We start from the raw sequence: 21,361 nt of genomic DNA, 5'->3' as shown, positions 1-21,361 counted from the left end.
GTTAGGAACTGTGTTTTGAACTTTCATTAGAGTCTCTCGGCATCAAGTATGCGGTGGACCCAACAGCTACCCAGAGTGTTATCGAATAAATGAGTAAGGGATGATAGCAGCAATTCTCCAGGAAGGGAGCCTTTTAGATTTAGGTATATAATGTCATAAGACACGTTATACTATATTAAACCTTAGGACTCTCTCCCCAGAATTCTGGTTCATACAGACATACCAAGAGTCATGGGAAGATATTGCAGTCTTCGATAAAGTTCACAGAGATATTCCAAAGTAATTTCATGGCAGTGGTTCTCAAAGTATGGTTACCAGACCAGCTGCAGCAGCAGCACCTGAAAACTTGTTTGAAAACCCCACCCCTGAGCAACTCAACCAAAAGATCTGGAGGTGGGGCCTAGCAATCTAGGCTTAAGTCAGATTGCTGCTTAAGTCAGTGATTCTGATGCATATTAAAGTTTGACAGCTTACACCCTAATGAATATACCAGGCACTCAGTGCTCTTCCAGGGCTGCCTAAACCTTAATGTACGTAGGAAGTACTGGAGATCTTGCTAAAATACAGATTCTGATTCAGAAGTTCTGGAATAGGGCTGAGGTTCTGCTTTCAGAATATGCTCCCATGCAATGCCCCTGCTGGTGGCTTGGAGATCACACTTTGAGTAGTAAGGCTAAACTGTAGGTAACAAAAGGGTTTCATCTCAAGGACCATCTGTACTTAAGTGACTTTCTGTCACACTGTGCTGAAAAGAATTGAGGGTGCATCTACCTAGTTTAGTTGGAAACAGCAGCCTAATCAATTAATAATGTCTGTCATGGATGCAGAAATAGAAATAGTGACAGACGTGCTAAGTATTTGCCATCTTTGATCTCCTGTTTAAATCATATTTGCTGTCAAGGTCATTTTTTGGGTTCTTAGACCCTCAACTATGTGCTAATATGAAAAACAGTACATTCTTTTTGGACTTCTTCCTAATCCTCTAGAATTTGGTAAACATTGAGCATGCACCTTGACCCTTTGTGAGTTTATAACTGAAGACTGCTAATTTCTCATCTTTCTTGATGGAAGCTGAGTGAATCTTTTAGTCTATTTCCAATTTCTTTGCCCACCTCTTCATCCTTTAATAATGTTATTTGCTCTTTCCCGGAACATTTTTCATTTCCCTTTATATCTTTCCTATTAACCTTCATTTTCCTTATTTAAAGCAAAATAATTTATCATCATAACCAGACAAAGTGAGAGTAAATCTACTTTTCCCCTGAGGCAAAAAAGGTAGTTGCAAGGTTCCTCCTTAAATAAGATCATTGCGAATTATAAAAATGCCCTATAAAGTTACTCCTTTCATATGTATGCTATGTTAACATGTAAGAAGTCATTTTAAATCAATATGTTTGGCATTGGCAGCTAAAGAAGGTACTGGTTCAGAGAATAGCAAGCTGCTTTGAAAGAACAAACTATCCAGATATATATACATATTTTTTTTAATTCTTTTAATATTTATTTATTTTTGAGGGAGAGACAGAGTGTGAGTGGGGGAGGGGCAGAGAGAGAGGGAGACACAGAATCTGAAGCAGGCTCCAGGCTCTGAGCTGTCGGCACAGAGCCCCATGTGCGGCTCAAACTCACAAACTGCAAGACCATGACCTGAGCTGAAGTTGGACGCCTAAGTGAATGAGCCACCCAGGTGCCCCCCCAAAAATATTTTTAATTGTTTTCACTATGGATAGCGCACCATTTTAAATCTCAACTTTGACAACTCTCCTTTTCTCTCACTCTGAACTTTCCAACTCACCCACGTGTCAGTGACGGCCTAATTTGAAACTTACCACCAAAGCTCTCAGGATCACTGAATCATCCTAAGAGCTCTGACAGTTCCCAGGTTCTAAGAGCCATCCTCACATCCGGATGCTCCAACTGCTTTCTGATCCTCAGTATCAGCCACTGATGATTAGGTGGGTGTGAATTACGCTTCAGAGCTGACCTGCAGTTGACCAGCCCCATCAACCCATCCTTCATCTGAGTGAAAGACCCCTCGCTGTGCCTGACCTCCCAAGAAGACAGTCCTGCAAAGAACCTGAGACATCTAAACCCCAGCCTATCACAGAAAAATGGAAGGGTCTTAAGAAAAAGTCAACAGTCTCTTGGAAACCCTTGACTATAAATGACGAAGGGAAAGGTTGCAAGTCTCTGGAATAATATAAAAAGCATTCATGAGTTTATACGGGAGTAAAAAAAAAAGTCACACTAGCTTATTTTTGAAAACACACTTTTCCTTAATTTTCTATGGGCATGGGTTGGCAACTTATGACACATATCTCAGAGGTGGTACAAATACCCACATTTTGGTAGGGCCCAAATCGAGAGCGTACCTATCTCAGACTGCAGCGAAGCCAGGCTAAGAATCCTAGCCCGGCTCTTTAGAAAGCCCACTCACCCTGCTCCTCGCTCACTTCTAACCTACCTTCTTTCCAGACGGCTCTGTGTGCAGAGCAATATGCATAATGGTGACCTCTGGGAGACTGTGGGTTTGCCTACCTGTAGAGGTTGGATTGTGGGGAGTGTGTGGGTGCGCACGTGCGCATGCGTGTATGCTTGCGTTCACTCAAATAGGGAGGGGCTCAATCATTAATTCAATGAATAAATTGTTGAGGGTCATTTGTGTGCCAGGCTTTGGGCATTATGATAGAGAGTAAGCAAGAGTAAAGTCTTGTTCCCTGCTTTCAAGGTCCAAAGAACGATGCACCTGCTGTTTCCCAGTCAGAGGATTGCCCTTTTACGCAATTAAAAAATGGAAATCCGAAAGCGATGCAGGTCAGCTCTGAAGCCTAATTCACACCCACCTAATCACCAGTGGCTGATACTGAGGATCAGAGAGCAATGCAGTTGGAGCATCCTAATGTGAGGATGGCTCTTAGTTTACGCAATTTAGGAAGAGGAGCAAACCGGGAAATAAATGACAAGTAGTAAAACTAATACGCTAGTAGCTTTAGCGTAGTGCAAAATATACTGCGATAAATGAGGCACAAAGGAGAATCCACTCTCTGTGAGGTTAGCAGCTACTTTGATCAATGAAACTTTCTTTTCTTCCAATGAATTCTATTCATTATTATTAAAGGTTGTGGGAAAATGTTGATAAAATATACACAGCCAATTCCTCACAATTGTTATGACCCCTTATACTTAAAAATAAATTTCTGTTAAAAAAATAATAAACAGATATTGATCTACCCTGAAGAATTTCAGAAAACTCTCACATCAAAAGAACATTGAGGGGCGCCTGGGTGGCTCAGTCGGTTGAGCGTCCGACTTCAGCTCAGGTCATGATCTCACAGCTTGTAAGTTCGAGCCCCATGTCGGGCTCTGTGCGGACAGCTCAAAGCCTGGAGCCTGCTTCTGCTTCTGTGTCTCCCTCTCTCTCTGCCCCTAACCCACTCGCATTCTGTCTCTGTTTCTCTCAAAAATAAATAAACATTGGGGCGCCTGGGTGGCGCAGTCGGTTAAGCGTCCGACTTCAGCCAGGTTACGATCTAGCGGTCCGTGGGTTCGAGCCCCGCATCAGGCTCTGGGCTGATGGCTCAGAGCCTGGAGCCTGTTTCCGATTCTGTGTCTCCCTCTCTCTCTGCCCCTCCCTCGTTCATGCTCTGTCTCTCTCTGTCCCAAAAATAAATAAACGTTGAAAAAAATAATAATAAATAAATAAATAAATAAATAAATAAATAAACATTAAAAAATAAAAATAAAAAATAAAAGAACATTGATCTGCTAATAATGGAATTGGGTTTTTTTTTTTTTTTCCTGTAGCTGTAAAGCAACTTTCTGACCAACAAAACACTGAAGGGTAATGGAGAGAAATCTCCTTTCTCCACCATTAGTGTTGAAACTCTAAGTGACAATGGTCCACTCTCCCATCTTTGTAAGTCTAGTAAATATTCTTTAAAAAAAATTTTTTTTTAACATTTATTTATTTTTGAGACAGAAAGAGACAGAGCATGAATGGGGGAGGGTCAGAGAGAGAGAGGGAGACACAGAATCTGAAACAGGCTCCAGGTTCTGAGCTGTCAGCACAGAGCCCGATGCGGGGCCCGAACTCACCAACCACAAGATCATGACCTGAGCCGAAGTCGGACGCTTAACCGACTGAGCCACCCAGGCGCCCCTAGTAAATATTCTTCTGTTGACATCTTCCCTCATTCCACAAAGGATTTGAGAAAAGCCCATATTCAATAAAATAATGTCCAAATATTAGTAGCAATAAATTGCAACATGGGCGCCTGGGTGGCTCAGTCAGTTGAGCATCCAACTCTTGATTTCAGCTCAGGTCACGATCCCAGGGTCATGGGATGGAGCCCCACATTGGGCTCTGCCCTGAGCATGCTTAAGATTCTCTCTCTATCTCTCTATCTCTTCTCTCTCCCCTCTCTACAATTCATGGTCTCTCTCTCTCTCTCGAAAAAGAACACAATTTTTTTCAACTAAAAAAATAAAGGATAAATGTGGTAGAGGAAACATTCTTATTTAAAACGTAGACTGTGATTACTTTTGCCTTCTGAAGGTGGGGTGGGATGTGTAAATAAGCCATAGCAGTGGGACAAATCATACATCCCTTCCATATTCAGACTATCTATCTATCTATCTATTTATCTATATACATTATATATATTTTTATTATATATACATATAATATAATATATATTTTAATAGTTTTTTTTTAATTTTTTTTTCAACGTGTTTATTCATTTTTGGGACAGAGAGAGACAGAGCATGAACGGGGGAGGGGCAGAGAGAGAGGGAGACACAGAATCGGAAACAGGCTCCAGGCTCCGAGCCATCAGCCCAGAGCCTGACGCGGGGCTCGAACTCCCAGACCGCGAGATCGTGACCTGGCTGAAGTCGGACGCCCAACCGACTGCGCCACCCAGGCGCCCCTGTTTATTTGGTTTTGAGAGAGAGAGTGCCAGTGGGGGAGAGCAGGGAGAGAGGGGGACAGAGGATCCAGAGGGGGCTGCATGCTGACAGCAGCCAGGTTGATGCGGGCTTGAACTCACAAACCGTGAGATCATGATCTGAGCTGAAGTCAGTCGCCCAACTGACTGAGCCATCCAGGCAACCTCTTCAGACAGTGTACTAAATAGACAAGTCTAGAATCCCAAATCAGCCAGTGCAGGGCTACTGAAGAAAGAGCCTCTGAGTATGTGGTCTTAGAGATAACATTGGTGATCACTGAGATCTCTGAAGGCCAGCCCAGAGCTCAGGAGTCAAGCTATACAGTTGTCTATGACAAATAAGAGAGATTCAGTTTCCTGGGGAGGGTTTCATGTAAAGGGCCCCCTAAAACAGAGTGGCCAGAGCACTGTAAAGAGACCCATGACAGGAACCGAAAAAGCAGAGCATAGTGGCATAGGAGAACCCTTTCCTTTCCCCAAAATAGCAGTAAAGCCCACTGTGCTACGAAACGCTTGAGTGCCAAGATTTTTCTTTTGATGGGAGAGAATTATTTTTAAAAAGAGCTGAGTTTTGAATCTGGGTTCCTTTCAAAGCAGAAGAAAGAGAACAGTGAGGTTCTGAGTTTAATTGAAGCAGAAATTCAGAGTCAGGAATGCCAAGTGAATGGAAACTGCCTCCCTGCCTCACATCCTTACCCCACTCAGTGATTTGCAGAACACTTGGGGCGGGGGGATTGTCAAGCAAATCTAAATAAGAACGTCTCCCAACCAATAGACAGTACCAGGGAAAATGTAAATAAAACATGAATATTGAGATTATAGGTGTGGGCAAAAAGGGGAAGCAGGGGAAGAGGAAAATAAAATGTCTGGACTCTCTAGTCCAGGCTTTTGGCTATCACCTAGTCAGCACGAGTGGCTTCATTCAAACCTTCCTATGTTGTAGAGTGAGCACGACCTAGGGCTATACCTGCAGGTAGTAAGGGTGAAGGGGACTGAGCTGAATATGTCCAGATTATAGCTGGATCCTACCTTCAAGCTCTCGTGTTTGCTTGTTATTTTTTTTTAATTAAAAAAATGCTTTTAATGTTTATTTATGGGGGGGGAGGGGCAGAGAGAGAGGGAGACACAGAATCTGAAGCAGGCTCCAGCTCTGAGCTGTCAGCACAGAGCCTGACGTGGGGCTTGAGCCCACGAACTGTGAGATCATAACCTGAGCCGAAGTCAGACGCTTAACCCAATGAGCCACTTAGGCGCCGCATGAAGTTATTCTTAATATGTGCCAGGGTCTGTGGTAAGCATTCTCACAACAATCCCACGAGGTGGACCATTAATGGTCATTTCCATCACACAGAAAAGAAAACTGAGGTCCAGAGAGGGCTCAGTATTTTACTTAAGTCCCTACAGCTAATTAAGCAGAAAAGTTGGATTCGAACCCAGGCACTCAGACTCAAGAGCCTGGACTCTGAATACTCCTAGCCACAGACTAGTCTTCATAACAATAACAGTAGAGTGTCCCTGTAGGGAGGCACAATTACTGCATTTTGCAGTTGCAGAAACAGGCAAAAGGTTTGGTAACGGCCCAGGCTGTGAATGATAGTGGTGTTAATAGCGAGGCAAAGGATGAGCACCACACAGGTTATGGAGAGTCTTTTTGGGTGATGCTCAGGTTCTGAGACAGAGCTGCCTGCTGGTGACCACCGGGAGGCAAAGACGCCTGGACCAGTGGCCTTAGATAAGAAACCTAAGCATCACCAAGGGTGCCGGTTAAAGAAACAGATCCCTAAGCACCCTCTTCCTCCAAAAACACCCTAGAATGCTGAATCTGTGAATCTGCATCTTAAAGGGGGAGTCTGAATCAGCTAGTCCTCACTCTTTGCTTTGCAGCCTTGGCTGTCAGTGACAGTCACCTGGGGAATTAATAAACTAAGGCTGCCCAGGCCCAACCCTGGGCCACCTAAAGCAGACTCTCTGGAAATGGGGCCCAGACACTTGCATGGTAGTAAAGCTCTCCGCGTGTAGGCAAGTGGAAAAGCATGGGCTTTGAGAAACACTACAAATCAACGCTTTAGAGGGGAGGATTATTATGGCAATAACCTGGATAGTTCCAATCAATAACAGCCAACCTGGAAAAACTCAGGCCTTCTACTACTTTCTGAGCAGGATTTTCTCTTTGAGAGACACACTCAGCCAGCTCAGCTGTCCCTGTAGCCTGAACACAGCTGGGTGAGTGCCCAAACGCTGCCTCCAGTCCGTTCTGCGGATGACATCAAGCAGCCTGACAGTTGCTGGGTGTGGGCCTCCAGGGAAGGAGCAGCGATGCTTCCCCGCTGCTCCCTCGGCCGCATTTCCTCTTTTGGTTACTGTGATCATCCTGGAAGCCTTCATGCCTACCCTCTGACTCTGCCCCAGGCACAGAGCCTGGTGAGCATCCACTGGGAGAGGCTAGGAGAGGCGCTCCTGGCCAATGTCTGACCCACAGGGAAGGCGTGTGGTGCCCAGGGTTCGGGGCTGTCAAAGGAGAGCTTGGAGCACAGTTAACTCTTGGAGGTCTGTGTGCTCATAAAAGAATGCGCCGGCGTGAAAAATCCTGGCAGTGGATAACTTAAAAAATAAATCACTTAGGGCTTCGGTATCCATTTTGTGATTCTTTTTGCTTTATTTAAATGTATTCTTAGCGGGGGTATTTATCTTATTTACATGTATGTTTCATTACTATTAAAATTTACTCATATATTTGTGTGTTTACATATGTATAAATAAGTACGTTTACCAAGAAGGAAAAGGAAGGAAGGAATCATATGAAACATATGTCAACAGCAGTTATTTCTTAAATTTCTTTTAACGTTTATTTATTTTTGAGAGAGAGTCAGAGTGCGAGCGGTGGAGGGGCAGAGAGAGAGGGAGACATAGAATCTGAAGCAGGCTCCAGTCTCCGAGCCATCAGCACAGAGCCCGATGCGGGGCTCAAACTCATGGACCGTGAGATCATGACCTGAGCCGAAGTCAGACGCTCAACCAACTAAACCTCCCAGGCACCCCGACAGCAGTTATTTCTGAGGGGTAAGTTAGGAGACTGATAATTTCTTCTTATTTTATATCATTGTTTTAAAGGGTTGGAATTATGAGTGATTTTAGCTTACTTTTCCATGGCATTTTCTGTATATTTCAAATAAATGTCTGAACTTGTTTTAATCTTCTATCCACTCAGGAAGCATTTAGTAAGCCTTATGGTGAACCAAGAACCGTGCCAAATGTCCATGATATGGAAGTTAGCTAGCATATCTCCAACTCTGCCCTCTGTCTTTGCAGGCAGGAAAGATGAGCCTTCTCCCAAACAAACAGGAAACAAACACTTTGTTAGCTATCAAAGATTAAAGATCCAGTCTTAATGTAAAAGCTATCTATGTATATGTAACAAAGTCACTGAACATAGGGTTCTCTCCTTCTAAGACAATCAGGACCTGTTACTCCGGAGAACCTGCCTAGTTTCCCTTCCTTCCAAGGAAGCAGCTCCTAGCGGAATCATTCTCTACAGAACTGCCAAGACCACCCCTGTGCAGAGGGGCTAGGAAATCAATTCTTTTTTGACTGATCTACCATGCTGTTTCTATAACCAACAATGCTGCAGACAACCCTTCTGCAGAAAGAGAGGAAGAAAATGGGCCCCCGTATGGCTGAAATGAACTCTGCCGGGCACTTGTAAAAGGGAATTCTGGTTCACGCTACCCTTGGCTGAGCTTAAAGCTGGTCTAAAAACCGTCAACAAAGCAGAGACACCCATGAGGATCTTTTGCGCCCTGAGATCATTCGAAGCCACTAAACATAAACAGCTGTGTTGATTTCCGCTCACTCTCCAAACCCGAGGCAAATAAAACCTCAAAGCGAAATGGGTGGAAAACAGAAAAATATACAGGGATTTTCTTTTATTTTCTGGCTTAGGAAGATGTTGTTTTACAAACAGTGGGGCAAGACACCATTAAATCTTAAAAACATTTTTTTTTTTTTGTTTTGGCTTGACAACTTTCTTGAAACTCCACGTTATGCAAGAATTTTAGACATTCACTGATAAATATATCAGAATTTTCTCCTCAAGGCAGTCTGGACATGCTTCAAATGTGAATCTGACAAAGTCAGTCTCTCTAAAGACTGCATCTGAGATTGTCAAGAATTGTCATCCTGGCTTCCTTGTTTCCACAAAAACCATCTTTTCAAACTTCGGGATGTTGAATGAACTCGAGTTCAGAATCATTTGCTTGTTAGGGTTTTATCCTTCCCGTTGTGGGGGTGGCGGGAGGGGACCATGATGGGGTTGGGGCTGAAGATGGAGAATCCAGTGTTCAAAGGCATCTGGCCTGCAAAGCTGACTTCCTGCTGAGTTATCAAAGACAGGTTTCTAGAATCCCCTCCCATGACCATTTTAGCTCTTTCCTTGCCTTTGATCCTTTATTCTTGACTTTCAATCCTGGCTGGCCTCCACAACCCCTTTTCTTCTGTTCTCCCCAGTGGAGGAACTTGAGCAGAGTCCCTTTATCAATACCCCTTGTTTCCAGGTTCCTTTTTGACAGAGTGGAGCAAAGGCAAGAAAACAGTGGGGGTGCAGTCAGGCGGACCTGAGTGTGAATCCTGACTTCACCTGAGATTGACTGAGCCAGGATCACTTTGCTTCTCTGACTCTCAGTTTGTTCATCAGTAAAATGGGCATGATCATAACTATTTCACAGGATTGTTGGGAGGATTGGAGATAATGGAGGCAGAGGGCCTGGTGTGAGTCTAGAACCTGACAGGTGTTACACTCATTCATTGATTTAAATAGTATTTTAATGCTACTGAATGCCAGACAACATGCTAATCACCGGTGATATTAGTAAGAACCAAAGTTCATTTCTCATGGAGCTTATAATGTAATCAGGGAAATTGATAATAATTACGTACTCACATCAGTGAATGTGTAATTGCTAAGTGAGCCAAGTGCTACGTTCTCAGATAAAGAACTTGGACCCCTTTAGACTGTCAAAGCTTCAAGGCTTCTCTGGAGAAGTGATGTTTGGGGTGATGTTGGGGTGAGGTCTGAAAGGTAAAGAGGGCAGCCAGGCAATGGGGTTTTCATGCCCACCTGCCAGTGTCATCAGCTAGACCCCAAGAGCTGACCTTTACTCCTCACCTGCTTGTACCCACCGAAATTTTGTCCCACAGTTTTCCTCAAACTCTTCTTTCCGGTTTATTTCTTAATTCAGGCAAAAGACCCGAGGGGAAGGGGCGCCTGGGTGGCGCAGTCGGTTAAGCGTCCGACTTCAGCCAGGTCACGATCTCGCGGTCCGTGAGTTCGAGCCCCGCGTCGGGCTCTGGGCTGATGGCTCAGAGCCTGGAGCCTGTTTCCGGTCCTATGTCTCCCTCTCTCTCTGCCCCTCCCCCATTCATGCTCTGTCTCTCTCTGTCCCAAAAATAAATAAACGTTGAAAAAAAAAAAAAAAAGACCCGAGGGGCATAACATCTCGTGATGGAAACCGAAACTACCCCTCAAGCAGTAACAACTGCCTGGACAAGAGCTCTATTGGCCCAGGTGGCCCAGACCAGTTTGAGCTTAACCCCTGACTCATGCCTATGCAGATGGACCGAGGAGTGACGAAGGGGATTAGGACAGTTAACCTTACCTCATTAGAATACTAAAATCTCCACCCACAAAGGAGCACAGACCTCCTCGACATAACATACAAGGTACGTATAGGCATGTTTCCTTAAGGAGCGTGTGTGACCTTATACTTGCCTCTACACACAGGTGACATGGCTCCCCATCTAAATATTCATCCTAACCCTAAGTAAAAGACACCCTTTCACCCTTGTTCAGGGAGTCACAAGTTTGCAAATTATCCCCTGGGATCTCCTTATTTGCTGCAAATAGTTTCCTTTGTGCTAGAGCTCACCTGGTGGCATTCCTATCTGTGACTCCCCAAGGAGCAAATTCACATTAGTTTGGTTACACCAGTGTGCTTGAGGTAGAGGTTTGGGCTGGGTCCCCCCCCCACAATCTCCTCCCTTTTACCCTTGGCATACCCTCGTAAGAGACAATGTCAAGGTTTCCCTTGCTCCTTTGGAAGTCCCTTAGTGCAGTGGGAAGAGTCTGACACATGTCCACAGCCACTTAACTGGTTGCGTGGTCTTGGCTGAGTCATTTAAACTCTCTGAGCCTCAGTTTCCCCACCTATGTCATTAATAAGACCTGCTTCCTGGGACTTTCGGGGAAAATTAAACGAGAGGCAGTTAAGTAGGACAGAGCGGTTAAAAGGATGGTGACTTTGGAGTTTGCATGAATGTGACCACATGGGCTTGAGCTCTGCCACTTACTAGCAGTGTGACCTTGGACACATTACTCAACCTGTCGGTGCTTCAGGCTTCTCATCTGTAAAATGGGGTTAATAACAGTCCCTCCCTCACAGGGTTGAAGGAGGGATTAAATGAATTAATATGTGCAAAGCACTAAATCAGTGCTTGATACATGGTCACTGGTACCGCCACTATGATTATCATTTTTCCTGGCATACAGTAAGTGCTCAAGCCATAGTTCCTTTCCCACCCACCCTGGAGTCACCACATGACCCCTCGTGGTGGGTGTAGCTGTGTGTGGAAATTTCTGTTGCTAAGACGTCAAGTGACGACCCAGAACCTGAGGCTATGAGCCCGATGGGGAGCAGTGCCTCTCTGATAGGGGCTAAGGCACCACCCAGCGCTCTGGGAGAGGGATCTGTATCCCCAGACCTGAGCATCCAGAATGGGCCAGGCAGGAACGAGAAGCTAGAGAGAAGGGGCTGGAACCTCTCCGTAAACAGTCTCCTTGAAGCTCTATAGGCCGCGAGACGCACGGCAAGGCCCAGCCCCTCTCCTTGCAGTCTGAGCTCACACCTGCCCACTCCTCACCTGGCCTCCCGCCAGACCCAGTGAAGGGGTACAAGGTCAGGCCAAGAGCACGTCGGTTTCCTCTAAGACATTTCTTCAGGGCACTGTGCCATTCTTCTGCCATGGGGTACCAAATGCAGGCGTCTCCCCATCACCACCAACGGCCTGAGGCCATCATCTCCAGGGGAGATGCCTGGGGAGACAGGCTTTGTTTTCAACAACCGCCTCATCATCCTGGTGTTCTCTTGGACTTGTCCAAATCCGCCATCAATATCAACACATCATGGCCCGGGCACTGTGATAACTCGATGCAGAAAGCCACTGGGATGGTGACGGGGCTTGGAGTGGGAATGGAACCGTTACGTGTCCGAGTCTCCATCTCTGTCTCTAAATGGTGCTTGGAAGCAAGTAATAGATCTTCCTTTTACAGATGAAGGGACAGAGGTGCAGACAGGTAAAGGAGTCCTTCTCCCATGATCACACAGCTAGGGAGCAGTAGAACTGGGATTCAAATCCTGAACTAATTCCAAATCCACGCTTTCTCCATGACACCCAGTTTGACACTTGCAACCTGCCCTGAGTCCCTGACTCTGCTCCTTGTTTGCTCAAGTTGAGGCAAATCACTGCCCCTCAGTAATGTGACCCCGATTCACCATGGGGTGAATGGGGATGCAGACGACCCGAGAAGCATCACAGGGCAGGGGACTAAGCCATGGTGTGAGTTCAGGTACAGAAATAGTCTCTGGAAAATCTGAGGCTTCTATGTGCTCCTCTCCCTACTCCCTTTCCTTACTTCTTGCACACACATGCACACGCACACATGCACGTGCATGCTGTCCTTAGGCAGTTGCATCTGACAGGAAGGCATGCCAGCCGAGGTGTTGAAATCCACAGAGAGTCATGATTTGGCACCTGCGGAGTACTTTTCAGCACCCTGGAATGACAGCTTATTCGTCCACACAACCCTTCCAGAAAGGTTGTATCTGTGCCATCATGGAGGGAGGAAATCAGAGCAAAGGCTGTCAGTGGCTGTGGCCAAGCCGGAATTGAACTTCTCACCCCTGCTCAGTGAGGCCTCTCACAGGTACTTCTTGCCCCTGGTTCTGCTGTTCAAATTCCAGGTGATTTTGGAAAAGCCACTGGTCCCTTTCAGGCCTCAGTTGTCTCAGCTGCAAATAAGGGGTCCATCTGGGCTCTTTGGACCTGCAGGGTCTTCGAATATGGCAATGGCAATTAACCAGGCATAATAATAGCTGCCTTTGTTGAGGGCCTCAGAGACATTTATTAGATATTTTATGAATACCCCCAATTCTTAAAACAAACCTGTAAGGTAGGAATGGCCACCCCATTTTACACGTGAAAAAACTGATCTTCCTAGAGGTCAGTGATTTGCGCAAAATTGCATCGTGAGCGGTAGAGTGGAATTTGAACCCTGGCTCACTTGTGCAATGATTACCACCTACTGCTTCCAAGGGGGTAGCCTCTCTCCTGGCTTAGACCATGGGCAGGGACGTGGGTTTCCGGCTTTGGCACGGCCGCCCCCTCGGCACTCAGGCCTGTGCCCTGTGAAGAGCCAGTCCTGGACAATGGCATGGAAGGTTCTGGTGGGCTTGATGAGCAGAGCGGGCCCAGATGCTGGGTAGGCAGTGCAGCTTGTGCAGAAGGCACGGGCCAGCTGCTCTGGAGCTGCCCCCAGAGGTCCTGGTGATGTGTGGAAGCAAGAGTTCAGTGGGGCAAGGGGCGGGAGGCCTTTCTTGTATCCTTCCCTCCTCAGCACGAAGCCGCTGTCAAAACCAATTGCCATCACAGAGAGCCTGCACCTCACAGCTCTCTTCTGAAGACACTGACCTACTTTTCTGTTGTATAGACATGTATCCTGAGTCCCCCAGCTACTGCCTTCTTACCCTAGTTGATAGAGGTCAGAGCTATCCCGATGTCTACTGGATAGAACCCAGCCTTCGACGGTGGGTTCCTACGGCCCTCCCTGCCCTGCTCTTGCCCACTTCTCCATCTGTTTCTCCTAGTTTTTCTTTTGCCACATGCTCAGCCGTTTCCAGACACGCTGCCCCACTTGTGCTGCCACACATGAAGAGGCCGAACGTTTCAGAGGAACGCACAGCTCTCGGAAGGCAGACGGCCCATGGTCCTGTTCTGCTTCTGTGATGCTGTATAACCTTGAGCAAGCCGCTCTACCAACCCGTGGCTCAGTTTCCTCATCTAAAAAATGAGTACAATGGCAGCATCTATTTTGTCGGATTGTTGCGAGGACTAAAACAAAAATACATGTAAAGAGTACTTTTAAAAAGCTCCAGGATGATTCCAATGTGTAGCGAGGGTCAGGGAACCTCTGGTATCAGACTAATGTCCAAGAGAGGGGAGAAGGCATCTTACCGTGTGTACTTCAAGGTCGACATGCTTCGGCGCACAGTGCCTGGCACAAGGCTGGCATTCTGGAAATAAATTTTGAATGCATGGATGATTCTATTTATTTGGAAGATTAAAGGGTAAACGATCCTGGCCCCAAAGCCAGATGTCCAATCACTACCAAAACCTAATTTCAGCCTGAAACCACCAGACCATGATCCTGGTCATGAAAAGGTCCTTCTGGTTGAGGGCTCTGCTATGAGACGCTGAGCTGAACTGGGTCCCATCTGAGTACATAAAGTAGAGACGTAAACCTGAGTCCTGGACACATCAGGAAGAACAGACTAAATGAGATGCATGTAACACACAAAAGAGAAAAAGAAGACTTTCAACATGAGACAGAGTCTAGGTAAGTCATCGTTTGGACATTTACTGTACATTTCTTGTTTTTGTGACAGGCTTCCAAGCTTTAGGGACTGTGTCAGCCTCTGACTTGAACTGGACAAATATGCTTTCTGAATCCTCACACCTGATTCCAGATGGAAACACGGGGAAGTGGTTCTGACCAGCCCCGCTGCTGGGATAGAAGTTATTCTTAGCACAATGGTGTGGGTGGCAAACGAGGTTCTTTTCTTATATGACTGATGTTCAATTAGGCTGCTGGAAACTGGGACAGCATTTCTATGTATGGGGGATATGGGTGGAGCGGGGCATGACCCAGCATCTCAGTGTCATGTACCATTTTGCTTCTTCTCTTGTGGTATGCCATCCAAGAGGGCCTCATGTGAGGAGCCGTTAGCATACGGAGTATAATGGAATTCAATGAAGAAGGCCAGGTGCTAGCTTTGCATTAGTCAAGATCGATGGCGGGGGGGTGGGGGGTGGGGAAGCAGGCCATCCAATGTTCTTTGACAGAACAGTAACCAAGAAGGGACAAAGCCTTTTAAAACACATGACAATAAAGGACACATTTCCCTAGCCTGCACCCCGCACCCAATCAAGACCAGGGCAGCGAGTCTGTATTAAATGCACATAGTGACCCAAGGTTAAGACAGGTAATGTGACAGAAAACAATGCCAACAAAGCCTAGAAAAAAAAGGCTGGGACCAAACATTTCTAATGCTCACTCTGCGGTAGGCTCTTACAGATAACATCTCATTTAATCTTCGCAGGGTATTGTTATTTCCTGTTCATAGCTAACAAGGTTGAGATACAAAGAAATTCACCGCCTCCATTGGTACATGGCTGAACTGGGCTGTGAACTTAGATCCCAGCCTCTGGAGTCTCTATCCTTCCCACTGTGGTATGTGTTGAGCCAGAAAGTTCTGACTCAGCGCCCTCAGGAAGGCCACCTTCTCTGCCAAATAAGGGCAAGTGATGGCAGTTGGCCGGGGGAGTGCCACGGTTGGTGGTGATCCCTCACCAGGTGTTCTGCTATTCATGTGTCCCTTGGTCTTGTTCAGGCGGGAGTGAGCTCCTCACCCAAGAAGCAAGAGGCCTCTCAGGCACCGGCATTGGATAGCTCTTTGGCCACAGCTATGGAGAGCAGTAGGTCACAGCTGCCTATGCAGGGGGACCCTTGAGTGGGAGGACAGACTCCAGGGACAGTAGAGGAACACAGCAGATCCCACAGAGCGGGGAGCAGGGAAGATCCCCTTTCCAGCCTACAGAGGTACGAGGGAGAGCTAGTGACGAGCTTGTTGTCAAATCGACTCGGACAAACTCTGGTTGCTGGCCGCTGGGTTGGGCCCCTCCAAATCCATGTGCATGAGCCAACTTGGTTCTAAAATCTCATTCTAAGGGAGGGAGGAGCCAGGTACCACCAGCTGGACCCCAGTGACCAAGGACACTGGAGGTGACATTGAGAGTATAAGCCAGTGGCCAGTTCTGGCCCTGCCTCTTTGTGATCAGAGCGGAGCTACTTGGACCTTTCTGAATCTCAGTTGCTCCGTACGCAAAAACGGTGATAAAACGAACACCTGTCTCCAGCGGTCTCCAAAGATGCTCTGCCAAGGCCCATGGCCATCTCTTAGCATTGCCACTGGCCTCCCTCCCACAGCCACCGTGTGCTTTGCCTCCCGTGGCCAGTGCCTGTGCTGTTGCTCAGAGGCCTGTCTTTGGGCTACGAGAGCGCTTCACCCACGCGTACAGAGAGTGCACACGTCTCAATGTTTACTCCCCGGGGGCAGCTCACAGCCAGTGAGGGACTGCGGGCACACGAGAGCCCGGCTTGCTTGTCTCGAGGTGGGACAAACGCGGAGGTGTCGCTGAAGCTCCAGATCCCCCGGCAGGATCAGGCTGAGGCTGAGACCATGCCTGAAATGTCCCTGTCCTGCTTCTGTCCCCGAGCATTTCTTTAACAAATCACGGATCCTCATCTTACAGTCCACTTCTGGGGCACTCAACCTAAGATGCCATTCCTCTGGGTCATTGTGAACATTAAATGATATAATTCACGTAAAGTGCTCAGCTCAGTGCCTGGTCCACAGACAGTAATCAATAAATGGTCACTGCCCTTTAGTTTTAGATGGGACCAGATGAAGTTGCCAATAAGAACAATTTTTAATTAAAAAATGGTAATTTGATATGGATCAACCTAATGATCCAGTCTCCCACCAGCTACACTGAGAATATTTTTCTAACGAGGATCAGAGCCTGCCCTGGTGGGTTCCCAAGTCAGTGCCTTTTCTACCTGTTCTATCCTTCCCAGAATGGTGCTGGCCTCAACTATCTCCCCGGTTTACTGGGCTGGGGCTGGGCACAGAGGCACTTGTTATTTTATCAGAAGACCATGTGAACTGGGGCCCCACCCAATTCAGCCAAAACAGGAGAAAGGGCAGGGGTGTGGGTGGGGGAGAGTGATCAATATTTGTGAAGTGGAAAAGAACAGATCATAAACAAGAAAAATGTTTTCAACTGCCCCCGAGGGCAGTGTTCTGTAAGTATATTTTTATTTAATCTCCTTGAGAAGATGACTTTGGTGGCTTCTTAAAGCAAGCCAACATCGTGGACCAACGCTTTGAAGGGCCATTTGTATTTGTGGCCCATTTTAGCTCCCAACACTGGACAAATGAAGACTGTGTTCACGTGAGCATGGCACTCCTGGCTGACAGAGACGTAAAAAGTGCATGGAAAATTGTTTATATTTCCTCTCGCTATCACTGCTCCAACCTCATGACGCTGGGGAAAGTTTACGGCACACAAACAATCCATCTGCTATCTCACCCCAAACACAGCGTCCCCTCCCTTCCCATCAGGAGAGGACTCTGTGGAGGCGAGAGTCATGTTCAGTCACGGCTTCAAACACAGAGGAAACCGAGAGCCAGGCAGAGACAGGCAGGTGGCCTGTAAGTGAAAGACAGAAGATGAATCTGAAAATACGGGGGCAGGAGGGCACCAAATGACCTGCCTAATTGGCACGTCCCAGCCATTAATAAACAGGGAGCTATTGAACATGAAGAGAAGGTCTTGGCAGGGTAGCAAAACCTGTTCTGTTTGGTGGGGGCAGGGGGGGGTGCTGCCTGCTGTCTGGGAGCCTTGTCTGCCCTGTGACCTCCGTTTGGAGCCTATCAAGTGCACACGGCACACAGAATACTCCCCCCACCCCCGCCCCGGTACAATCCGTATGCTGCTCATTTGTTTCTTGTCCATCCCTGTCCCCCCCTCTCATAGCGACACACATGAGCACATTTGCATATAAGCTCCACAGGAGCAGGTTTTTTTGTTGTTTTTTTTTTTTTTTTCTGATGCATTCCCCAGAGCCTAGAACTACACCTGGTACATGACAGGTACTCAATACATATCTGTTGATTGAATGAACGAACTATAATTGCCTATATGGTCAATATACAAAAATGCCAGCGGAGGCAACTAATGATACTGAAGCATTAGATAACATTTGATTTTGCTCATTATACTCTCCTTATTAAGGCAGGAAAGACTCCATCCAAGTTTAGAAGGATTTGCAACAATAACTAGTGAAAGAGGAACAGTTTCTGCTTTAGCAGAAAATGCCATTCATGAGACCACTGCTATGTAGACGTTTTGTCTATAGCGTGCAGCGTATTTAGATGTTTCCAGATATCCATATGTTTAGCATCAGGTAGCACCACGCTACGTGTTTTCTTAGACAAAAGCAAACATTTGATTGAGGAGACAAATGACCAGCTTCTCAGACATGGGTTTCGAGGGGTACAAGGGAACAGAAGTGCCTGGTGAGTTACCCACAAGTCACAGACTGGGGAAAATCCTGTAGCTTTCCTTCCGGCTCAGAGGACCCAGACCCCCAGGGTGAGGCCCTGAGCAGGTGTGGGGATTTCTCCCGGTGAGTCTGCGAGCTCAGCTAGAGCTGTGGGATGTTCCCATTGATGCCTCTCCGGCAGGAGAAGAGCCTCACCCGAAGTCACAGAGGGCCAGCGGATGTCACATTGGCGCTCCACTACGGAATCACGGCCTATGTCTCTCACCATCGTGGTTGGCCCCACGCAAAACGCTTCAAACTACCAGGCCCGACAGTGGCAGGGGCTGAGTCATGTGGAAAGTGTTCTCAGTCCCCCTTTTCAATTGAGAGCAGAGTGCACAGGCCTTCCAGCATTTAATGGTATATTCCAACACCATGGAGCCAGTCAGACTGAGGCCTTTTGGCTCAGATAAACTGAGTGTTACCCAAAAATGAAGGAGGGAAGGTAGGTTTTGGCCTTCCTATCCAGGCTGTTATATTCCCAGGAAGCCAGGGATGGGTGGGAGTCAGGGCTGTTATTCCTCATGGCTGAGGGCTGGAACAGACCTCACCCATGACAAGGGTGCAAGGGTGGGCTAGGCGGGTCTGCCAAGGTGGGAAAAGCCAGAGGAAGACCCCAGAAGGCCACATGTGACTGGTGCGGAGGATGGGGCGTGGGGCTAGAATCCCCTCAGGGATTGTCTAGAACTGCCCTGTAGCCACTAGCCACATGTGGCAACTTCATAACTGAAATGTGGCAAGTCGGAATGGAGATGCCCTCTAAGTGTTAAATGCACATCGAATTCTGCAGATTTTTGTACGAAAGTAAAGAATGCAAAATATCTCACTAATAATTTTTATCTTGGCTATATGTCGAAATGAGAATATTCTAGATATATTGGATGAAATGAAGTATATTAAAGTGAATGCCATCTGTTTCTTTTTTCATGTTGCTACTGCACAATTTTAATTTTTTTTCAATGTTTATTTACTTTTGAGAGAGAGAGAGAGCGCGCGCGCACGAGTTGGGGAGGGGCAGAGAGAGAGGGAGACACAGAATCCGAAGCAGGCTCCAGGCTCTGAGCTGTCAGCACAGAGCCCATGAGGAGCGGAACTCAGGAAGGGCGAGATGGTGACCTGGGCGGAAGTCTGACGCTTAATCAACTGAGCCACCCAGGTGCCCCGCTACTATGCACCATGCAATTTTAAACTATGTGCCTCCTACACTATTTCTATTGGACAGCACTTATTCTTTTTTGTTTGCTTGTTTTTTTAACAATTTTTAAAATTTAAAATTTAAAATTTTAATTTTAATTTTAAATTTTTTAAATTTTTAAAAATTCTTTCTTTCTTTCTTTCTTTCTTTCTCTCTCTCTCTCTTTTTTTTCAGTTTATTTATTTATTTTGAGAGACAGAGAGCGTGCACGAGAATGCGAGCATGAGCAGGGGAAGGGCAGAGAAAGGAGAGAGAATCCTAAGCAGACCCACCCCCACGCTGTCTGCGCGGAACCTGACGTGGGGCTCAAACCCATGAACTGTGAGATCATGACCTGAGCCAAAACCAAGAGTCAGATGCTTAACCAACTGAGCCACTCAGGCGCCCCAAGATTTTTTTTTCAAGTAACCTCTACACCCAACATAGGGCTTGAACCTAAACACCACCCCTCCCCCCCCTCAAGATTGAGAGTTGCATGTTCTACCGACTGAGCCAGCCACGTGCCCCTAGAGCCTTGTTAATTCTAAGAGTGATTCTGGGGAGCAGTAGCAGTATCCTTCCCGCCCCCCCCCCCCTCAGCTTGTCAGAAATGCAGGTTTTCAGGCTGCATCTTACACCTACTGAAATAGAATTTACATTTTTAACAAAATGCCCCAGGTGGTTCATTTGCACATTAAAGTTTGAGAAGCCCTGGCTTAAGTCTTTCCCTGGATATCTGACCTCACCGTAGGTGATTGGGCTAGCTTTGAGGGCTATGGCAGAACAGACCCCAAGAGAAAAACATCTGGTCTCCGTGGTGTTATGGACTTGTTTGGAAGTCATGGGATCTTGCTTCTATTCTTGGGTCTGCCTCGAAATTGCTATATGATTTTGGGTGAGTCACTGCCCCTGTGGGGCCAGTTAGTCATGCTGCAATTGTAGAACCTGGAGTAGAAGACCTTCAAAGCTCCTGCAAGAGCTCTCCCTCACATCAGCTGGTGTGACTGGAACTTCCTCCTTTTACCAAGCATCCAAGACAAATCCCTGGGATGGTTTTGTTTTCACCTTGGCTTTGTATCCATCCCATTCAGAGTGGCCACATACAGTGGGGAACCAATATGTATGTTCTACTAAGTCCTTCTTTGGGTCCTGAGAACTTTAGTTAATGAATTAATATTTTGATTACAGTATACTGAGCACTGTGTGTTAGGACTGATTATATGTAAATGTTTGACATGGAGTATCTCCTTTAATACTTGCAATGACCTCAAGAAGTAAGGCTCAGTATAACTTCTTTATATCTGAGGCAATTAAAAAAACAGAGAGATCAGTTAAGTTGCCCAAGATCACACAGCTGGTAGGTGGTCAAATCCGGATTCTATTCCAGGTAAGCTCAACTCTTTGTTCTTGACCAAAATAAGGAACTCCCTCTGGGCTGTTCTGAAACTCCTTATACGTGTTCTCAGCCCCCAATCTGCCAGGGATGCCTATTCTCAACTTACCACATTTGCTTTTTGTTCCCAGGATCCAAAATTTCCCCCTGACATTGCTGAAATAGAAACCCCAGAGAACACCAACTTTGTTAGTTGTCCCCTCAGCCTCCTGGCCCATCACTGGATAAGCCCATCCCTCTGTCCAGGAGCAAGCACTAAATCCTGACTGCTGACCAGGGTTCCCAGACTCTGGCTATGTGGTCATGACTGGTGAAGAGAGGAGTGGTCTAGATGGGCAGGCCGAGGTGGCAAA

The sequence above is a fragment of the Lynx rufus genome, unplaced genomic scaffold, assembly GCF_022079265.1.
Source record: "Lynx rufus isolate CCGP_SWC_20201006 ecotype Redwood Valley unplaced genomic scaffold, mLynRuf1.p SCAF_9, whole genome shotgun sequence".
Classification (NCBI taxonomy): Eukaryota; Metazoa; Chordata; class Mammalia; order Carnivora; family Felidae; genus Lynx; species Lynx rufus.
Note: the sequence above shows the minus strand (reverse complement) of the source record.